Raw genomic sequence first — 19,474 nt, 5'->3', positions numbered from 1 at the left:
TGCATGCGTTCTAAAGCCGCCTGCGATGTGAAAGTCGCGTTGAAGCAACTCAAGACCTGGCTGTTCGAGCAGTAGCGGACCCCTCTCCCCCGGTATGTAACTGTTACCACAGATTTTTTACAACGCATACCATTACAACGGATACTATTACAACACAGGTCATTTTACAACGGATACCTTTACATCGCATTACACTACAACGCACATACTATTACAACGCATACCATTACATCGTAAGTATAATTATAGGTAAGTTTATCTTTTTTTATAAACATTGGGTTTTGGGGTACAGGGGTATTTTTAGGTTTTAGGGCTGTGTTTGGGTTTTGGGGTACAGGGGTATTTTTAGGTTTTAGGGTTGGGTTTGGGTTTTGGGGTACAGGGGTATTTTTAGGTTTTAGTGCTGTGTTTGGGTTTTGGGGTACAGGGGTATTTTTAGGTTTTAGGGTTGGGTTTGGGTTTTGGGGTACAGGGGTATTTTTAGGTTTTAGGGTTGGGTTTGGGTTTTGGGGCACAGGGGTATTTTTAGGTTTTAGGGCTGGGTTTGGGTTTTGGGGTACAGGGGTATTTTTAGGTTTTAGGGCTGGGTTTGGGTTTTGGGGTACAGGGGTATTTTTAGGTTTTAGGGCTGGGTTTGGGTTTTGGGGTACAGAGGTATTTTTAGGTTTTAGAGTTGGGTTTGGGTTTTGGGGTACAGGGGTACTTTTAGGTTTTAGGGCTGGGTTTGGGTTTTGGGGTACAGGGGTATTTTTAGGTTTTAGGGTTGGGTTTGGGTTTTGGGGTACAGGGGTATTTTTAGGTTTTAGGGTTGGGATTGGGTTTTGGGGTACAGGGGTATTTTTAGGTTTTAGGGTTGGGTTTGGGTTTTGGGGTACAGGGGTATTTTTAACCTATTTTAACAAATAATAAAATTAAAATTAATTTAATTAATAATTTTAATAAAAAAATATATAACAAATAATTAAATTAAATAATACATTAATAAATATTTACATTCTATTTTAAAATTATTTATTATTATTATATACTTACCTATACTTACGTTGTAATGGTATGCGTTGTAATAGTATCTGCGTTGTAGTGTTTTGCGTTGTAAAGGTATCCGTTGTAAAATGACTTGCGTTGTAATAAATCCGTTGTAATGGTATGCGTGCTAAAAGTACGCGTTGTAACATCATATATCCCTCTCCCCCAAGCGCCTTGAGACCCGCCGGGTGAGTAGCGCACAATACAAATTTCTTGATTGATTGATTGATTGGTTGAGCTGGCACCGCGTGGAAACACCGTCGTTGTAACGGGTGTTTTCCCCCCAGCTTTGCTTTTTTACACGTTGGCTGGTGGGAGGAGCAGGTGCTCCGGAAAAAGTTTGCACAGGAATGGGAAAACAATATTATACTATGGACCAGGTTTATAGATTTATTTGTTATTTGGAAAAGGTCCATCGAATCAGCAGAAATGCTTGTTGATCGTCTAAACTGTACTAATTTAAACTGGAAGTTCACATACGCAGTGAGTACCCATCAAGTAGTATTCTTGGATGTTGAGGTATTTGTAGAGGCTGGCAAATTGGAAACTAGATTGTTCAGGAAAGAAACAGCAGGGAACACAGCTTTGTCCGCCTCTAGTTTACACCCCACACACAACAAGCAAAGTATCCCTTACGGTGAAATGCTGCGGGCCAATAGGAGCTGTAGCTCTCCCAAAGATCTATTTAAATGCCAACAAGAAATTACTAGAAGATTTCAGGATAGAGGCCATAGCATAGCCACCATTGAGTCGGCGAAAGAGGCTGCAAATAAAAAGAAACGTGAGTACCTTCTTTTTCATAAAAGTTCCAACAAACAAGATAGAAGTGAGCCTCAGACTTGTTTCATAACTGCATTCAGCCGTCAGAACAAAGGGGCATATTACCAACAACTAGCGATAATTTTTGTCTCTAACTTGTTTAGAGACAAAAATTATCGCCGCACATCGGCGATTTTTATCGCAGATAAACCTTGCTATTAACAAGGTTTATCGCAAATGCGATAAAAAACGGCCGAAATGCATGAATATCGCTGAGAAGTCAGCGATATTCATGCATTATCGAGCAAATGCTCTTAGCCATGTTATCCACCTCCCATTGGATAACATGGCTAAGAACTGCTCAGGGCAGGTGTTAGCTTTTGGAGATATTCCCGCTTAGCGCGAATATCTCCAAAAGTTGGTAATAGGAGATAGCGATGTTAGCGACTGTTTCCAGTCGCTAACATTTTGGCACGCCCACTTTGCATGTCATTAGTGATAAATATCACTGACATGCAAAGTGGGGCCCAAGATGGTCGCTATCTCCTACTAGCTGTCGCTAACTGGTGTTAGCGACAGCTTGGTAATAGGGAGATAATTTTATCTCCGCTTTCTTGGCTTTTAAAGCCAAAAAAGCGGAGATAAACCCCCTTGATAATATGCCCCAAAGTTTCTAGAGATTTGCTCACCGAAAATTGGCACATCTTAAAAGCAGATCCAGTGATTGGCCAGCTGAGTCCCAAATATCCACCTCTAACATAATCGCTGAGCACCCTCATTGAGAGATGCGGTGGTGGAATCAAGCCCAGAGAACAGGGAACTTGGGTGGCTTAGACCTCCCCCGGTTTTAAAAAAATGCCGTAAGTGCTACCCCTTTCTGCATAAGGAGATGAAAATTGGAGGTGCATTTAACTGCTAGACTGAATTTGCAGTTTATGTTTTGACTTGCACCTGTAATTTGCAGTATGAAGGGAGCACTACGCTCCACGTGCACAAAAGTATCCTGTAGCACATGCAGGCAATATCGAATGCAGATAGATAATATCCTGTGAAATCGTACATCAGCAGGACCCTCTGCAAATCTCATATTTTGTAATTATTGCTATTGCACCAAATAAGAGAGGGGGTGATCGAGCTAGAGCACTTTGTGAACTAGAGACGAGTTATATTCTATTGCTCGACAGTAAGATGCCCCAGGAATTTAACTATGATGAGGAATTCCTTTCATGCCTATAAACATGCAAATACTGATGAACAAAAGCTTGTTGGTGATAGGTAGAATAAGTGCACTTGCAACAAAATGTGGTCCTGAAGTCATTAGTTTAATATATAGTGGTTGGTTAACTCCCTTTATTGCTGGCCCATACCATGTGGTATTTGATCTGGGCACTGACCCAGAGATTGTATATGAGGTGATATTGTTAGCACTATTTTATAAATGCAGGGACTTGCCAAAGGGACAAACACTGTAAGGGGCTGTTGCATCATTAATCATGAACATTTTATATATGATGATGATGATTTCATATAAACTGCAGGCTCTGCGATGCTAGGTAACTATAGCGTGTATATTCTAATAGCACTTGCCAGTTGTAGCGCATCAAGCGCGAAACGTGAGCACTTTGGAGTCATCCATAATGGTGAAAATAGTTGAGTGTTTAAATATATAACATGTTTGATAGAGCGTGTAATGATGTGGAGCTTCTACAGTTTGTTTATTGTATGTGTAACCTCTTTTTGCTAGGAGAATGGTTATTTAATGTTTCAGGCTATAAACTGAGTAAAATATAATCAGTTACGAGCAGCAAGATAAGCAGAGTGAGTCTGTTCTGGCTGCAATTGAACCACATGATATGTAAAGGCCATTGACGAGAGATGCGGTAAAAGCTGTGTGAACAAGGCTGCCTTGATGGCTGAAACGCGCCATTGGGCGACGTGTAGGAAAATAAAAAATAATTTTTGAATTTCGCATCTGAAGTTGGCTCTGTTTTTCGTTGGAGAAGTAAGTGAAGCGTTGAATATATATATATCCTATTGTGATCAAGGGCATCCGCCCGAAACGCGTCAATCCGCTGCGCTGCTGAATTTGTTTGAATAATCTTTTTTGCCTCAACTTTGGGATTCGTTTGATCTTTAGTCTCTGGTCACCAGTCTTCTGGAAGTTCTGGACTGACTGTTCAAGTAGATTTAATCCGCGGAAGGTGGTTGCTTCCGCCACAAATCCACTTCCATCAAGCAGTCCGCCGTCATCAACCAGCCTTTGCCTTTCTCTGTGGGAACAGAATTGGACGACGGACCCTGCCTGCAGTGACACTCCCACAATCAGCCTGCCACGCTGTGAACAACGCCAAGAGGTCGTCCGTGAAACGAAAACGAGACCGGAGAACATTCTGCAACACAGCGAGCAACTTTATGGGGTGAGTGTTAATACTGCGTTCAAGGCGGTGGGGAGGACGAAGGCACAAGTGAAGGACCTGAAAGATATAAACCACGGGATACCTCACATAGATTATACATTCTAAGATTAACAAATTCAACAGGGCGCTAGCGGCAATGACGGAGGAGACGGTACGAGGACGGGGGGCCTCATTAGAGCTGTTTTCCAACCTGCCCAAAATATCTCAAAAGGGAGCCACAGCAGGAACTTCGTTGGGCATGCAGCCAAATCCCCTGTCTAACGAAACCCAGATTAAAAACTTGATGAAGTGCATGGAAAAATACATGAGAAATGAAGTCACAAAGTGGTGGGAGCACAAGTCGTTGTCTATGTAGGTAGCGGAGGGCCGTGTTCCACGAGGGTTGCGTATCCTCCTAGCGCCCAGCTACGACAAACCGCATCCAGAAATGCTAAAAGGAGTGGGGATTAAGTAATTTGGAAGCCTCATGCAATTTGGTCAAAATCCTGATAAAGTATGCTGAAATCGATCGTTTACAGCTTTTAAAGGAAATGGAGGAAATTAATGAGGAACTCTTAAAATTTTAACCTAATGAGCTCATAGCTACAATGAGAAAAGAAATTCAAGATCGCCTGAACAAACATGAGGAGAAGATTAAGGCTCGTAAAGCTTGGAAATTTGCGCACGATAAGGATGATTATGAACATGGAAAAATATATACATTCGCGCGCAAATTTGACAATGCCAAAAGTATCAAAATGAATAAAAAATCAGCCCCTTCAACTTCAACATCTACATCCATGACGGGGCCGCGCAGTAATCTCCCTGAACATGCCCCAAGCTCTAACGATACAGTTTCAACATTAAGCAGTAACAGCAGTACATTTTCAGATGACGATCTGTCCGCGGGGGCTGGTGCAGGGGAACCCCAAATGGTTCTTGATTTAGGGGAGGAGATTGATTTTTTAGTAAGCGCACGGCTCCTAACCCTTCGGCCACGGATCAGGCAACAAGAGCAGCAAAAAGGTCCAGAATCAACCGACGCCGCAAAGCCCGCCGGAAAAAACAAAAATGTAAACAACAACAAGAAAAAACAGTTCTGGCGCAACAAGAAATGACGGTCAAAACAATCATGAATCTTTCTACCGCAATATTGACAACAGCGGAAAATCAATTATTGAGTCTTGGTCTTACCTTTTGTCCCCTCACAGACTTTAATTATACATCGACAAGAATTGATGTCTTCCGTTACATCCGAAAGCTCAAATTACGCCAATTCTTTAGCATCAAGGAAGGACTGGACAACACTGACACAAATGCTGCAGAATCCTCTAATCCCATTCTTGAGGCGCGTGATGTAAGAGCGCTACTAACATTACAACAGATGGGTGACACGCAAAGAGACACAGATGCAAATATGTCCACTCAGCAGGAGCTTAGGGAGGCAGAAATACAACAAACTGGCGCGGGGATGAGTCCATTCAAACCTGCATCCTATTTTATACCAACAATGCCAAGAGATGCCATAGATTCCTTTCAGGAGGTGGTCACGACAGATTTGAAAAAATTGTACCATCAGGTGAAACATCGCAAAAGAATCAAATTGGAAAAAGAAAAACAATACCGGGCTCTCGTAACTAAACTTAACAAGCATTTGCAATGCAATAGGGCTCGCATTAGTAAAGTTTGAGGGATTAGTATTGTAAATGACAAATTTATTATTTATGTTTTTGTTTTGAAATTTTGGAAATTAATAACTTTGTCATTTACAATGCTAATAGTGTTAACTTGTGGAAATGTGACACCTATAGCATTTGTAATCCGTTGCTTGTGCTACACAAGGGCCGATATAACAGCAAGTTTAAACATATGCAACAGAAGCAATGAGTGAGAGTTACCATGGACAGCAGGACGACGGCGGGGGTGAAAGGAACTAAAGACAGCAAGAGGAGGGCAGGCCTGTGGCCGTGAATAAGTGACGGCGGGGGGCGGGGCAGCGAAGCCTTTGATGTGCCAAATGCTGCTGGGGAACCGAGTTGGAGCCTCGGCGTGGGCTCAGCATCCTGTGATTCTGATCAAATCACTTTATCTCCCTGCGCCTACCACACAATGAAAGTGTCCTCGTGTAACATAACTGGTGCTCATGTGAAGCGCTCCAATACCTGCTCATTCCACTTTCCTCACTGCATGCTCTAATCGTTAGTTAAGGCCCCTAATTAAGCGTTGACACTCAATAGTCGTAAATGATGAGCCTGCAGCAGAAAGCAACAACGCTTAATCAATGCATTTAATGTAATGTTGGGAGCGTGACAGCCATCAAGGTGATCCCACTGTGGTGTACAACAATTGGGACACGCCCTCAGCAGAAGCTCTCCTGACACAAAGTCCAACTGAGGAGAGGAACGGAGAAAAAAAGAGGGCGACAACACTGCCACAGTCATAATCTAGCAATATTACTGACCATTGAGTCAGTCAATAGTTTCATTTCCATCACTGGCCTACTGTGCATTTTCGACTCATAAATCGAGAGAAGTGCAATAATCTTTAATGACTGGCTCCACGGAAAATAATGCTTCAGTGTTTACCATTTACATCCTGCACACTTTAAGCTAAGCGGTTTCCTAATGCTTAATATCAGGTTTTCTAATTTCCCAAATGATTAGTCTGCATAGCACTAATCTCAGAATGATGAAACTGTGACCCTTGACCCCCAGTGTACACACTGCCTTTGCTCAGCCCAGTCAGTGAGTGTGGAACGCAGCTGCTGAGACAGACCTGTGCCGGGAAAGACACTCTGCAGCAGGGCGCCCGTCCTAAAGACATACGAACGGCTGTAGAGTGCCCACGAGCGCCACAGGAAGTAAAGCGAGCGGGACTATCTTTCACGCTGAGAACGTCAGTTTTATGTTTATGCAAGTCTGACCACGTAGATGAATGTGTTTATACAACTCGAATACCTTTTTATTCAGGTCTCTTGTTCGCGAGATCTGAGCATTGAAACCCTTCATAAATGTGCTATAAAAACTTAGTGGGTTGAGCCCTTGTTGCCTACACATTGCACTGCTGAATATCTAGGTGAGCCTTTCATTCTAAAACATCCATGAAATGAGCACAGGTTCAAATGGGCGACAACAAACGGCTACAGAAATGTTCTTTTGAGCGCGCCGTGGTAAAAGCCTGATGTAAAGAACAGGTTGTATGATTAGAAGGAGTGTCATTCTCTCCGCTACGGCGGGCGGTGCTGCTAGCGGTGTCCTGCTGGTACTTTGTTTAACTGGAGTCAAAGCAGAGAAAAAGCACATTTCTCAACCTATTAAATCTCTGGCAGCGGAGACTTGAGGCTTTCTCTTGACGTTACTTTTCTCTGACACCTTCGGGTAAAGTCTGCGCTATATAACATCGCATAAATAAAGAAAAATACGAGGTAGCGTGAACTGTTTGAATTTATATAAACAGGCATAAACAAAATACAATACAATAAATACGCATGGGCCGGCTGGGAATTTATATAAACAGGCATAAATAAAATACAATAAAATAAATACGCATGGGCCGGCTGGGCCTGGCATGGCCTGAGGCAGAGGCTGGTGTCGGCCTCAGTTTGCCTACCTTTTGAAATGCGGGCCCCGTGTCTCTTCGAGCCAGGCCATTGATGGATGCCAGACCTTGCTTTATGGCTGCCTTCTGCTCATGTGAGTTAGCGACTGTGTGCGAAGCGCGATGCGCTTTGAGAGTGTGTGTGTGTGATTGTGGGCGCCCACCCAAGCCAGTTTTTCCCGCACACGAACACACAGGGAGGCACGGCCTGTGGCTGTGATTAAGTGACGGCGGGGGCAGCATAAATAAAATAAATCAAATACAATAAAATAAATACGCATGGGCCGGCTGGGCCTGGCATGGCCTGAGGCAGAGGCTGGTGTCGGCCTCAGTTTGCCTACCTTTTGAAATGCGGGCCCAGTGTCTCTTCGAGCCAGGTCATTGATGGATGCCAGACCTTGCTTTATGGCTGCCTTCTGCTCATGTGAGTTAGTGACTGTGTGCGAAGCGCGATGCGCTTTGAGAGTGTGTGTGTGATTGTGGGCGCCCGCCCAAGCCAGTTTTTCCCGCACACGAACACACAGGGAGGCACGGCCTGCGGCCGTGAATAAGTGACGGCGGGGGGCGGGGCAGCGAAGCCTTTGATGTGCCAAGTGCCCAAGCCAGTTTTTCCCGCACACGAACACACAGGGAGGCACGGCCTGCGGCCGTGAATAAGTGACGGCGGGGGGCGGGGCAGCGAAGCCTTTGATGTGCCAAATGCTGCTGGCAGGGGGAAGGATCGGGCAAGCTCGTCCACGAGCTCGTGAACTGTTGGGAATCCTCCTTGAGGACAGCAAATCCGCGGCCTGAAGAGAGCCTTTGGGGAAAGAAGCAGATCAGCGACATAAGGGCTCCCCCTGTTCTATTTCTGCAAAATAGAAAAGGGACAAGCCCTAAAAAGGACCATCAACATATTGTTTGTAGCTTTGACAAGGGAGACAATATTCTGATCTGGCCTCAAACAAAATATATTGCGGAGGCCAACAGGCAACTTTCAGATGTGGCATGCTATCAGAAAACATGTCTAAAACAATATGACCTGGCAAGGGAAAAGTTGAAAAAACTCCTTTTCAAATACAAAAGGGAAGGACTAATTTCCATCCAGGAATTCAAGTTTTTGCATGTGGAGCAACCAGTCATACCCAGGTTCTATCTTATACCTAAAGTGCACAAGGAAATATCACCTGTGGAAGGCCAATAATATCGGCCATCAACAGTGTAGCTGAACACCTGGCACAATACATTGATTATTTTTTGCAAAGCTTGGTTACCAACCTACCAACCTATGTAAGGGACACTGGCCACTTTTTGGAAAAAGTGAAAAATGTTCCATGGACAGAGAACTCTTTACTTATAACTTTAGACATTGCAGCTCTATACACGAGCATAGAACATCCTACAGGGCTCAAAGCACTTGAATTTTTTCTAAGCACTAGACCCCTGCAATGCTACAACCACAACAAAATGCTAGTGGATTTCGTGACATGGAGTCTGCACCATAACTTTTTTGTTTTTGGGAATGATGTCTATCTACAGAAGAGGGGTGTGGCCATGGGGGCCTGCTTTTCCCCCAGATATGCGTGCTTGCACGTTGGCTGGTGGGAGAAGTGGGTCCTCATGGGTGAACACCACAAAATATTCTCTGAACATGTAACAATGTGGGTTTGTTATATTGACGATGTGTTTTTAATTTGGAGAGGGGATGAAGCCTATGCCAGAGATTTTTTTATGAAACTTAACACCAATGAAGAAAATCTCAGGTTCACACACAATATGAGTAGAAAAACAGTAGACTTTTTGGATGTTAAGGTGTACATAAAGGCAGGAAAAATAGCCACCACCCTGTTTAGGAAAAACACAGCGGGCAACCCGACCCTTCACGCGAGCAGTGCTCACCCGCGCCATGCGGTTGACAATATCCCATGTGGGGAACTGCTTCGTCTCAAAAGGATCTGCAGCAATGAGGAGGAACTAGCTAGATGCACAACAGAAGCTCTAGCCAGGTTCAGAACCAGAGGATACAATGAAACAATTCTAAAAAAAGCAGTTAGAAAGATGAATCAAAGAACCAGGGAATCCTTGTTCAAACCAGCTGTCCCCATCCCCGATACAACTGAAGACCCTGATAAGTCGATTGTCAGGTTCATAACGTCATACAGTTGCCAGGACAGAAAAATCAGGTCAATTCTGACCAAAAGCTGGCCCATACTGATGACTGATGGGGTTTTAGCTCCACAACTGCCCAAAAATCCCAACATTACGTTTAAGAGGGGACCCTCATTACGTACTCATGCATCCAATCCCTTCCCTGAGTTGCTAAAAAAGAAATCTTGGTTTCCGCCCGGCGGGGGTTCTTCAAATGTACAAGCTGCAGGGCATGTAAATTTGGAGTTAATACCAGCACATACACCACTCCCTTCAGTCCAGACCCATTGCCAATTAAGGGCAATTACGGTTGCAAGACGGAGTACGCTGTTTATGTTCTGGCGTGCACCTGCGGCCTGAGATACGTTGGCAGCACCAGGCTTCAGGTGCATGCCAGAATATTACAGCACCTCAGCGTGATTGTAAGTAATGACAGTTCCTATCCTGTCGCGAGACACTTTAAAAGTGTACACAGCAACAACCTACAGTGTCTCAGCTACTTTGTCCTGACCTCAGTCCCCAAACCACGCAGGGGAGGGGATAGAGACAAAATGTAACGCAAAATGTAACGATAATTAGAGTCCAGAATGATTCTAGAACTGGACACGAAGGTACCCAACAGTTTGAATACCACGGAAGACCTTCATCATTTTTTATAAAGGTCTTATTCCCACTTGACAGTAATTTGCCTGCTGCTTAACATTAACTGATATTAAATTGGAGGAGAACAGCATTGAATTGAGGCCGCCCTCCTACACTGGAATAAGATGTACTGATCTCTTAATTTTGCCACTTGAAATGTTTACATTTGAGTTGGTCTTTCCGTCACCCAACATTCATTTGACCTTTTTTTAGATGTAGTTATGGATTATTAAATCCCACTACTTCAAGAATATGCACCACATCACAGGGTTATCATGGGCACTTCTTTTACATTTGTATTTGCCAAGGGTAAGCCCAACATTTACATTGCAGAGGGGTTGCCATCAGTGTTTGATGTCCCTTCATCAGTATAAAGGTTTTTAACTTGTTGTTTTTATTAACGGCAGGTTCTTAGTCTTATCAGTACTTTATTTATTTGCGTATGTTGCACAATTGTCATGTTTACATTGCATAAGATTTGCACCTCCCAACGGATAGTTTTTAGATTACATTATTTGATGGTTTTAAGTATATATATTATTACTTTTAACTTGATCTATAAACCTTTGCACTTATTTAAAATCTTCATTATTGTGACATTTGCACATATTGCGACAAATTACACATGTGCATCAGATTATATCAATGCACTATCTATAAGTACTGTATCGACTATGTTTAATTGATTACAACCTTTCTTTTTGCATTCATGCAGGGACACTAGTAACTTTAAGAATTTATTCAGCACATGTAATGAATTTCATTTTGACTTTGTCAAACTGGTAATATTCAATTCAAAACAACCCGCTTCTGCATTGGGGCTTACCATGTAGTATTTTGTTACTGTTTATTTATCACATGGTGTGCACAAACGCATTGAAAAACAAGGCATTCTGGGTAAATATCCTATTGTGATCAAGGGCATCCGCCCGAAACGCGTCAGTCCGCTGCACTGCTGAATTTGTTTGAATAAATCTTTTTTGCCTCAACTTTGGGATTCGTTTGGTCTTTAGTCTCTGGTCGCCAGTCTTCTGGAAGTTCAGGACTGACTGTTCAAGTAGAGATATATATATATATATATATATATATATATATATATATATATATATATCCACAAATATGGCTCAATACTGTAATCCAACGGCGCTCATCCACCGGTGCTGACTTCAAAGCAGAGCCCCGCTTTCTTAAATTCACCAAAAGCTATCAATCGATAGCATAAGTCAGCACTCACCACAGAAATTCTTTCCACAATTGTCACGGTTTATCTGGAAGCAGCATGCATCACATAGCACCAACGCGTTTCGCAACCCACTGTTGCGTGATCAAGCAACAGTGGGTTGCGAAACGCGTTGGTGCTATGTGATGCATGCTGCTTCCAAATAAACCGTGACAATTGTGGAAAGAATTTCTGTGGTGAGTGCTGACTTATGCTATCGATTGATAGCTTTTGGTGAATATATATATATATATATATACATGAAATAATCATCTACACATTTCAGCTGCCAGACGCACTTACCTGCACTTATCTGCAACATACATTTTTGCTGTAAGGGCATGCGTGGAAAAGGCACGGTTGTGGTAAAAAAAAGTTGTTGTAAAGACTTTTGTTGCATTGTTGTTGTAAAGGAGTTGTTGTAAAGGTAAGTTGTGGTTAAGACATTGTGTTAAAAGCTCTTTCCCACATTCTGGCTGCTTGATTCTGTACAACCCAAGAACTGTGGTAGGTACAGGTTAAGGCTAGGTTTACCCTCCTTATTGTATGTAGTTACACAAAATTCGAGTATATCGAAAAAATACCTAACCTAGGATTCAACGAAAGTTTATTGAGATCACCTTACTAGAAAAAATACTCTTTTCTAGAGACCCCTTGCCCACCAGGGTTTCACCTAGTTGGCATGCTTCATCATTGGAGTTCCTCCCAATCCTCTACGGATTGAGACGTGATGCAACTTGCGAACTATGTAGGAGCACTTAGTTATGGACTATGTGAGGCGCAGTGATGTGGAGTGGAAGGAAAATAAATCTTTAAAATACCCAACTAGTGAGCTATTATTTTATTTCTGCCCCTAGCTGGTATGATTAGAATCAGGGGTTAATACCAGGGAGAAACCAGACCTTAATGAGTTTGGTTCCCCTAGTATTGCGTCTGTGTCAACATGTTTTGAGCTGTCCCCTACAAGCTCTTCTTCAGAACTACACGGGGTCCAGCCCTGTGTGTACCACTTATAATAAATCCTATGAGGATACAGTGAAGTGCACACCTAATGTGAATACGCAAAATACATATGGTTACTTAATAATACTCTGTATCTCTAAAAGAAGAAGCAAAGAGGTACATTAAAAACAACCGCTGCCCACCGGACAAGCCAGCAGGCTATAATAGGCTGGTAAATATATGCAGCTCCTTACCTAGATAAATGCACCTGTGTATAGTGGGTGCCCTTAGTGTCTATGTTGTGTGCTCATCTAGTGTGAAGTGAATGTGTCACACTCTATGCCTGTGAAAACACTCTTAATGACACCACGTGACACCAGAACGCGAAAAATACATGTAGCATATGATGACACGTACTTCTAGTTAGGCAATTCTATTGCCTTTTGGTCAACAACAGGGGTAGAGGGGCTTGTTGTCACACCCTAGAGATGGAGATATGACACTTATTTCGCCGTTTTGTTCTAAAGATAAATACCGGAGGATGGCAATTCCTCACCGGAATACAGCAAGGCCCCTTTCTCTTTGTACTTACTTCATCAAAGCAAGCCTCTCAGTTTGTTACCTACTTCTGTCCCTGGAGACCGCATATTAATGCGTGCGTCTGCCCGGTTTCTATTTGAAGCAGTCGGCGGGGAAGTGCCTTGTCATCCTGCTGAACTATTAGACGAGTACTACCGAACAAAACGGCTGCCCCCATTGGGACAAAGGTGGGGCCATCTTAGCAGGAATACGGATCCTTTACATTTTGTATTCTAGGCTCACCCGTGGTGAGACAATGGGGGGAAAAAAGGGTTATTTGTTTGTATGCGGCCCTTGTAAGTATGCATTTGTATACAGTAGACCTCAACCCAGGAGTGTCCTTTTTGTGCATTACTCATGATGACTTCTGAAGTTTCATGCACCAGTCAGGTTACGGACTCCGCTTATGATGTCCAGGGTATTTTTATGACGCCTCTGGTGCACCGTGTGACCTCTGGTAACCAGAATCAGTGATGTAACACTTGTTGTCCCTAGGTGGAGAATATAACCTATCGGGCTGGATCATCAGGTGCTCAAGAATAAGAATTATGCAGGTTATACCACTATACTGATGGTATTTAGGTGTGCTATATCATCACAGAAAATGATTTTTGAGGCTAGGTGAGATCCAGACAGGCTACTCCTAATGGATTAACCATCGAAGAGCCCCCAAGGGATATTGGGCCCGATGTAGGTAAATCCCATTTACCGATTTTGAAATACCGAATTTTACCGATTCGGTATTTCAAAATCGGTAAATGGGATGTAGGTCCCAACATCTGGATTCGTTACCGAATCCTTAACAATTCTTTAATTACCGATTCGGTAAATACCGAATTGGTAATGCCCATTCATTCCTATGGGCTTTGAAGCCCATAGGAATGATTAGGCATTACCTATTCGGTATTTACCGAATCGGTAATTAAAGAATTCACAAGGGTGCAGGGGGTGTCACTTTGACACCCTCTAGCACCCCCAAAACGGGCATGTGTGCAATGTGGCACACAGACATGCCCTAAGGGCACGTCTGTCTGTCACATGGCACATGTGTACATGCACAGGTGTGCATGTACACAGGAATCGGTATTTTACCATGGATTTGTATTCCATGGTAAAATACCGATTCTGTAAGCCATGTGCCAATAGAAAATTGGCCACCCACATAGCATTTTCGGTAATTTTACCGAATCGGTAAATATTACCGATTCGGTAATTATTACTGAATCGGTACTTATTACCGATTCGGTAATAATAACGATTCGGTAAAATTACCGAATATGTGCACCTACATCTCCCTAGCCCTTTACCGATCGGAAACGGCCGAAAATCGGTATTTTCGGCGGATTCCGATCGGTAAAGGGCTACCTACATCTGGCCCCTAGTCATTTAATCCCTCTGTGTCTGTGCAGAGTTAATACACCCATCGCTGCTCCTTTTCCAATAGTCGGTGTTCCAAATTATCAATGTGACTAACGTGTTCTAAAACCACCCATTTCAGATTGTTAGGTGTATGCTTCTGTTCCATGAAATGTGAGGACATTTTTGTGGTAATTCGATGACACCTGATGTCAAATATCCTGATGCTTACTTTTCTTGTAGTCATACCTACATAATGTAGATTGCATGGAAAGGTTATCATGTATACTACACCTGTAGTGTTACAATTCGTTAGTTGACGTAGTTCCCAGCTCATTGTGTTATTGAATGACACTTTCTTAGTAAAGGTGGTTAGGTGGCACACGCTACAATTACCACATTGGTAATGGCCTGTGGGTGGTGTACCCAAAACCGAGTGATTCCTATCTCTGTTTGTTACTGATTTCGGGTGGGTATGCACCAAAAGGTCTTTCAAATTCCTCCAGGTCTTGTCGGAGAACATCAGTTTAGGGGTGTTGAGTTTGCCGCTGTTTAGAATGTGTCAGTGTTTTTTTACTATCTTGATAACACGATCAGAGGCAATGTTAAAGGTCGTGATGCAGATAGGTCTTCAGACTTTCTCGGTGTCCTGTTTTGAATGTGTCTCAAGTAGGGCATCCGTGGGGTTATTGGCTGCTCTCTTCTTTGCTTTTAATACCAGACCTGCTGGGTATTTTCTTTGTTAGTAGTTTATCTGATAGCCTTTTGGCTTGTATTTTCAAGTCCCTGGTCTCAGTGCAATTCCTCCTCAGCTTGAGGAACTGACCAAAGCGGAGATTCTCCTTTAAATGTCTTGGGTGAAAGCTATCGTAAAGGAGTAAACAAGTTTTGGCAGTGGGTTTTTCATGTGCCGTTGCCTTCAGACACCCTTCCACTGCATAGATATTAAGGTCCAGGAATACCAATTAAGATCTGCTCATGGTGTGAGTGAATCTAAGAAAAATTTCTTGAAGATGCAGCCAGGCGATAAATTCATCCGCTCTGGACTTTTCGCCCTCCCATACCAGTAGAATATAAATCGATGTACCTTTTCCAAAGTATGATATGTTGACGGTATGGATTGGTGATTTGTGCTGCTCAAAGTGGTGCACGTATAGTCTGGCCACACTTGGGGTGAATTTGCTGCCCATACTGGTCCTGTGTTGTTGACGGAACAAGGTCTTCTCAATATGGAAAAAGTTCTCTGTTAGGGCCCACTTGCAGCACTCCATCACCAGATGTCTCGGTGAGTGGTAGGTCCAGCTCTCTTCATACAGGACCTCCTAAATGATATCTAGGGTCTCCTTATGTGGTAGGCTGATATACAGGCTTTCAACGTCCAACTCTATGAGGATGCTAGTTCCTGGGTAGAACTGCAGGTCTTTAACAAGACAAAGTACCGCCTTTGTATCCTGTAGGTATGCGTTTGTTCCTTGTATCAGAGGACGTAAAAAGGCATCAGCTAATTTTGAAAGGGGTTTAAGTATGGATCCTACACCTGAAATAATTGGTCGTCATGGTGTTTCCTCCAGTGACATGTGTATCTTGGGTATGGTGTCGAAATAAGGGGTCATCGGGTGGGTGTTGATCAGGAAAAACCCTTTTTTCTTGGTAATCCAATCATGCAAGATGGCCTCCTCCACCATGCTTACGATCCCTACTCGTAGGCATTCTGTAGGGTAGTCTCTGATGCGTAGGTAGTTCTTCCCATCTTCGAGTAGTCGCATGCACTCTTGGCGGTATGCCTCAAATGTGTGTAGCACAATGGCGACTCCTCTGTCTGCTGGTTTCACAACTATGCTGGTGTCGTTGGCAAGTTGTTGGATGGCTTCATGTTCAATTTTGCTCATGGTGGCTCTTGGATCAATCGCCCCTACTTCCTTTAACATAGCTTTTTGAAAGGCTAAGAGTTCCACAGGCAATGTGGCTGATGGGGGGGGGGGGGAGTTGGATTTCAGATGTAGACCTGTGTCTCCATTTCTGATGTCTGTTGTTGGTTTGCTTTCAAAGCAGACCTGTAGTTTGATCTTCCAAATAAATGTGTTCAACTCACAGCTCAGCTTGAATTTGTCCAGGCTTGGTGTGGGGACGAATCCTAAGCCTTTTTCCAGTACTCCCAGTTGGGTGTGTCATAGAGTTTTGCCTGACAGATTGACCACTAAACTGGGCGGTTGCTGGTTGTAGGGTTGTTCGGTGGATCCATACTACTCATTGTCATCCTCATAGCTTCCAATAGGTATGACCACTGTACTTGCTGTCCTCTTTTAGTTTGTCCTCTCTGTGTCCCTTTGCCTCTCCCTAAAAAAGGCGTTGAATGTCCTGGGTATTCGGGTTGTTGAACCGAGGTCCAGTATGTGTAGGGTTGCTGTTGGAACTGTGGTGGTCCATAGAAGAAAGGGGGGCCGGGGAAAGGCGGGGGGCCATGGAAGGGGGGCCATTCATGTCCTTGTCCGCCTGGGTTCCTCATCCTTCCACCCTTGTTGCACCTATTCCTGAAGGTACCCCTCCTGTTGGATCCCGTATCGAAGCTGTCAGAGCCGGTGTCTGACCCCTCTGTGTCAGAGTTGTAACCAGGGTTTCTACCTGTTGGGTTGGAGTCATCTCGAGTGCAGGGGTAGACTCTCTCATGTGTAAAATTCTTTGAATACTTCTTGAATTTCTGGTATTTCGTGTCTTTTAATGTTACTTCAAAATCGTTCATAGTTTTATTCAACTCCTCAAGTTTTTTTTTCAGCTCTGAGACTGATTGGAAAGATTTGAGGCCTTTGAAACCTGTCAAAGAGTTTCTTTGGAAGCCAAATGCAAGTACATTTATATTAGTGTAAATGAGCCATCACACAGGCTTATGTCTGTGACATCCATTGTTGATTTCATGGAGTGAAAAAATGCACAGAAGGAATAGCTGACGATTGATGCATTTCACCACTGCAATGACCTGAAGAATGAAGGAAAGTTCTGAATCCAATTTGACATCCATATCCATAACATTGAATGCAGTGGACAGTGATGCTTGCAGATTGTCAAGCCAACAGAAAGCTGAATAGGTGTATTTCTGTACTCCCACTATCAAAGTTATCATCTTAGCTTCATTTGGGTAAAGAATGCTCTCTTACATGTTGTGGTATTTATGATTGAGAGAGGTGAACATGGTGGCCAGATTTGCTGGCCTGTTCTCTAGCTGCAAGTAGATTTGTGTGTCATCAGATTAATTTGGAGCTTCACTATAGTCTGCTCTAGGGCACCTTGGAACGTTGAAGACAGTGTCATCTTACCAGTTTTGGAGTCCTGGGCAAGACATAGGTTGGGGGCCACTTATTGGCGCAACTTTAAATGTTGCTACACATTTCGTGCTAATTCAAGCCTGCTTTATGCCAAACAATGCTAAATTATATGTAATACTTTCAGGCAGGGTCGCACAAAACAGACGATATATGCCATTGCCCAGAACCCAAAAAGTCCTTAACTTTACGAAGACAGTCAGAGTCAGTCAGAAAAAGAGATAGACATTTAGAGAAGTAGAAAAAACAGTGGTCATATAGTGAGAGTTCACCTTACCAGGGGGTCGCCCTAGATGGTAGGGGGCCCTGGGATATTGCCCAATTTGCCCATTCCTTGAAAAGTCTCTGATTGAAAAGCAGACAATTAAGGGCTGGCCACTAGGGGCTTCCACGTGTTACTTTTCATTTTCTTTGTGAGGATAATATTAGATAGAGTATGATGTAAAGTTAGTTGGTTAAAACTATGTTGTTTGTATATAAATATTACCCAAACTTCTCAATGGACACCAAAGGGGAAGTGGGGTATTCCACATCTCCTAGGTCCACATCCTTTGATCTGCTCCTCAGGTGTTTAATTTGCTTCCATGTGTCCATAAAGATGGTCTTGCCATAATCAGAAAGATGAATTAGGAGACAACAGGCTCGGGAATGAACTTTGACACCCAGGTAACACTACCGAGGATAAGAGTCCATCAGTGTGCTGCACCTTTAGGCTTGTAAATTACAGTTGAGAATCAAAGCGTGCCTAATATTTGAGTTGACTTTTTTACATACAGGAGACTTCGCAAACAGGGCAACTACACATGAGCGACCAAACAAGCCACGCACATTTGGGCATCATGCATTACCCGAATTTAGGAAACCAAAAAGCACTGGCAAGACCAATAAGTCTGGAGGGGGCTACAAACCTTTTGGCTTTGGCAATGTTGGTTGTGTTTTGTCGTGGTTTTTGCAAAACAGTACTGTTGTAAGAGCTTCTGGGCCCTCACTAATTTAATAATGTCTTTGGCCAAAAGCAGAAATTGTGTTTTAGTCTCAAAACTCATTTTTTTAACAGTCCTCCTAGGCACTGAAGGGAACTACTTTACATGTGGAAGTGCTTCTTGTGAAAGAACAGAATGTTGTCACTCATAGTGAGATTAGCCAGTGGCTGAAGTGGGCTGACCGATTGTCCCATGCTTTATGCTTTAGTGAGCGGAAGAAAAATATTAATGACCCATCAGCAGGCCAATGGATGAGAAGGTTGGGCTGGATGCCTTAATAAGTTAGGATATCATATGTATAATTTTTATTAAAATCAAAGAGTCTGGCTAATGTTTGACCTAAAGATGAAGGCCAGAAACAAAACAAGATTGCACACTTTTTCACAGCAGATTGTACCTAGATGTCAGGCTGTCTCCAGGAGCTGGCTGGAAATACTCTTAAGTAGCAAACGTGAAATTGAAGGCCACACTTATTACATTCCAATACACAAATAAATATGTAACATATTCATATGGAATTAAGATCATTGT

Source organism: Lissotriton vulgaris, chromosome 9, assembly GCF_964263255.1.
Source record: "Lissotriton vulgaris chromosome 9, aLisVul1.2, whole genome shotgun sequence".
In the NCBI taxonomy this organism is placed as follows: domain Eukaryota; kingdom Metazoa; phylum Chordata; class Amphibia; order Caudata; family Salamandridae; genus Lissotriton; species Lissotriton vulgaris.
This window is presented reverse-complemented; position numbering follows the sequence as displayed.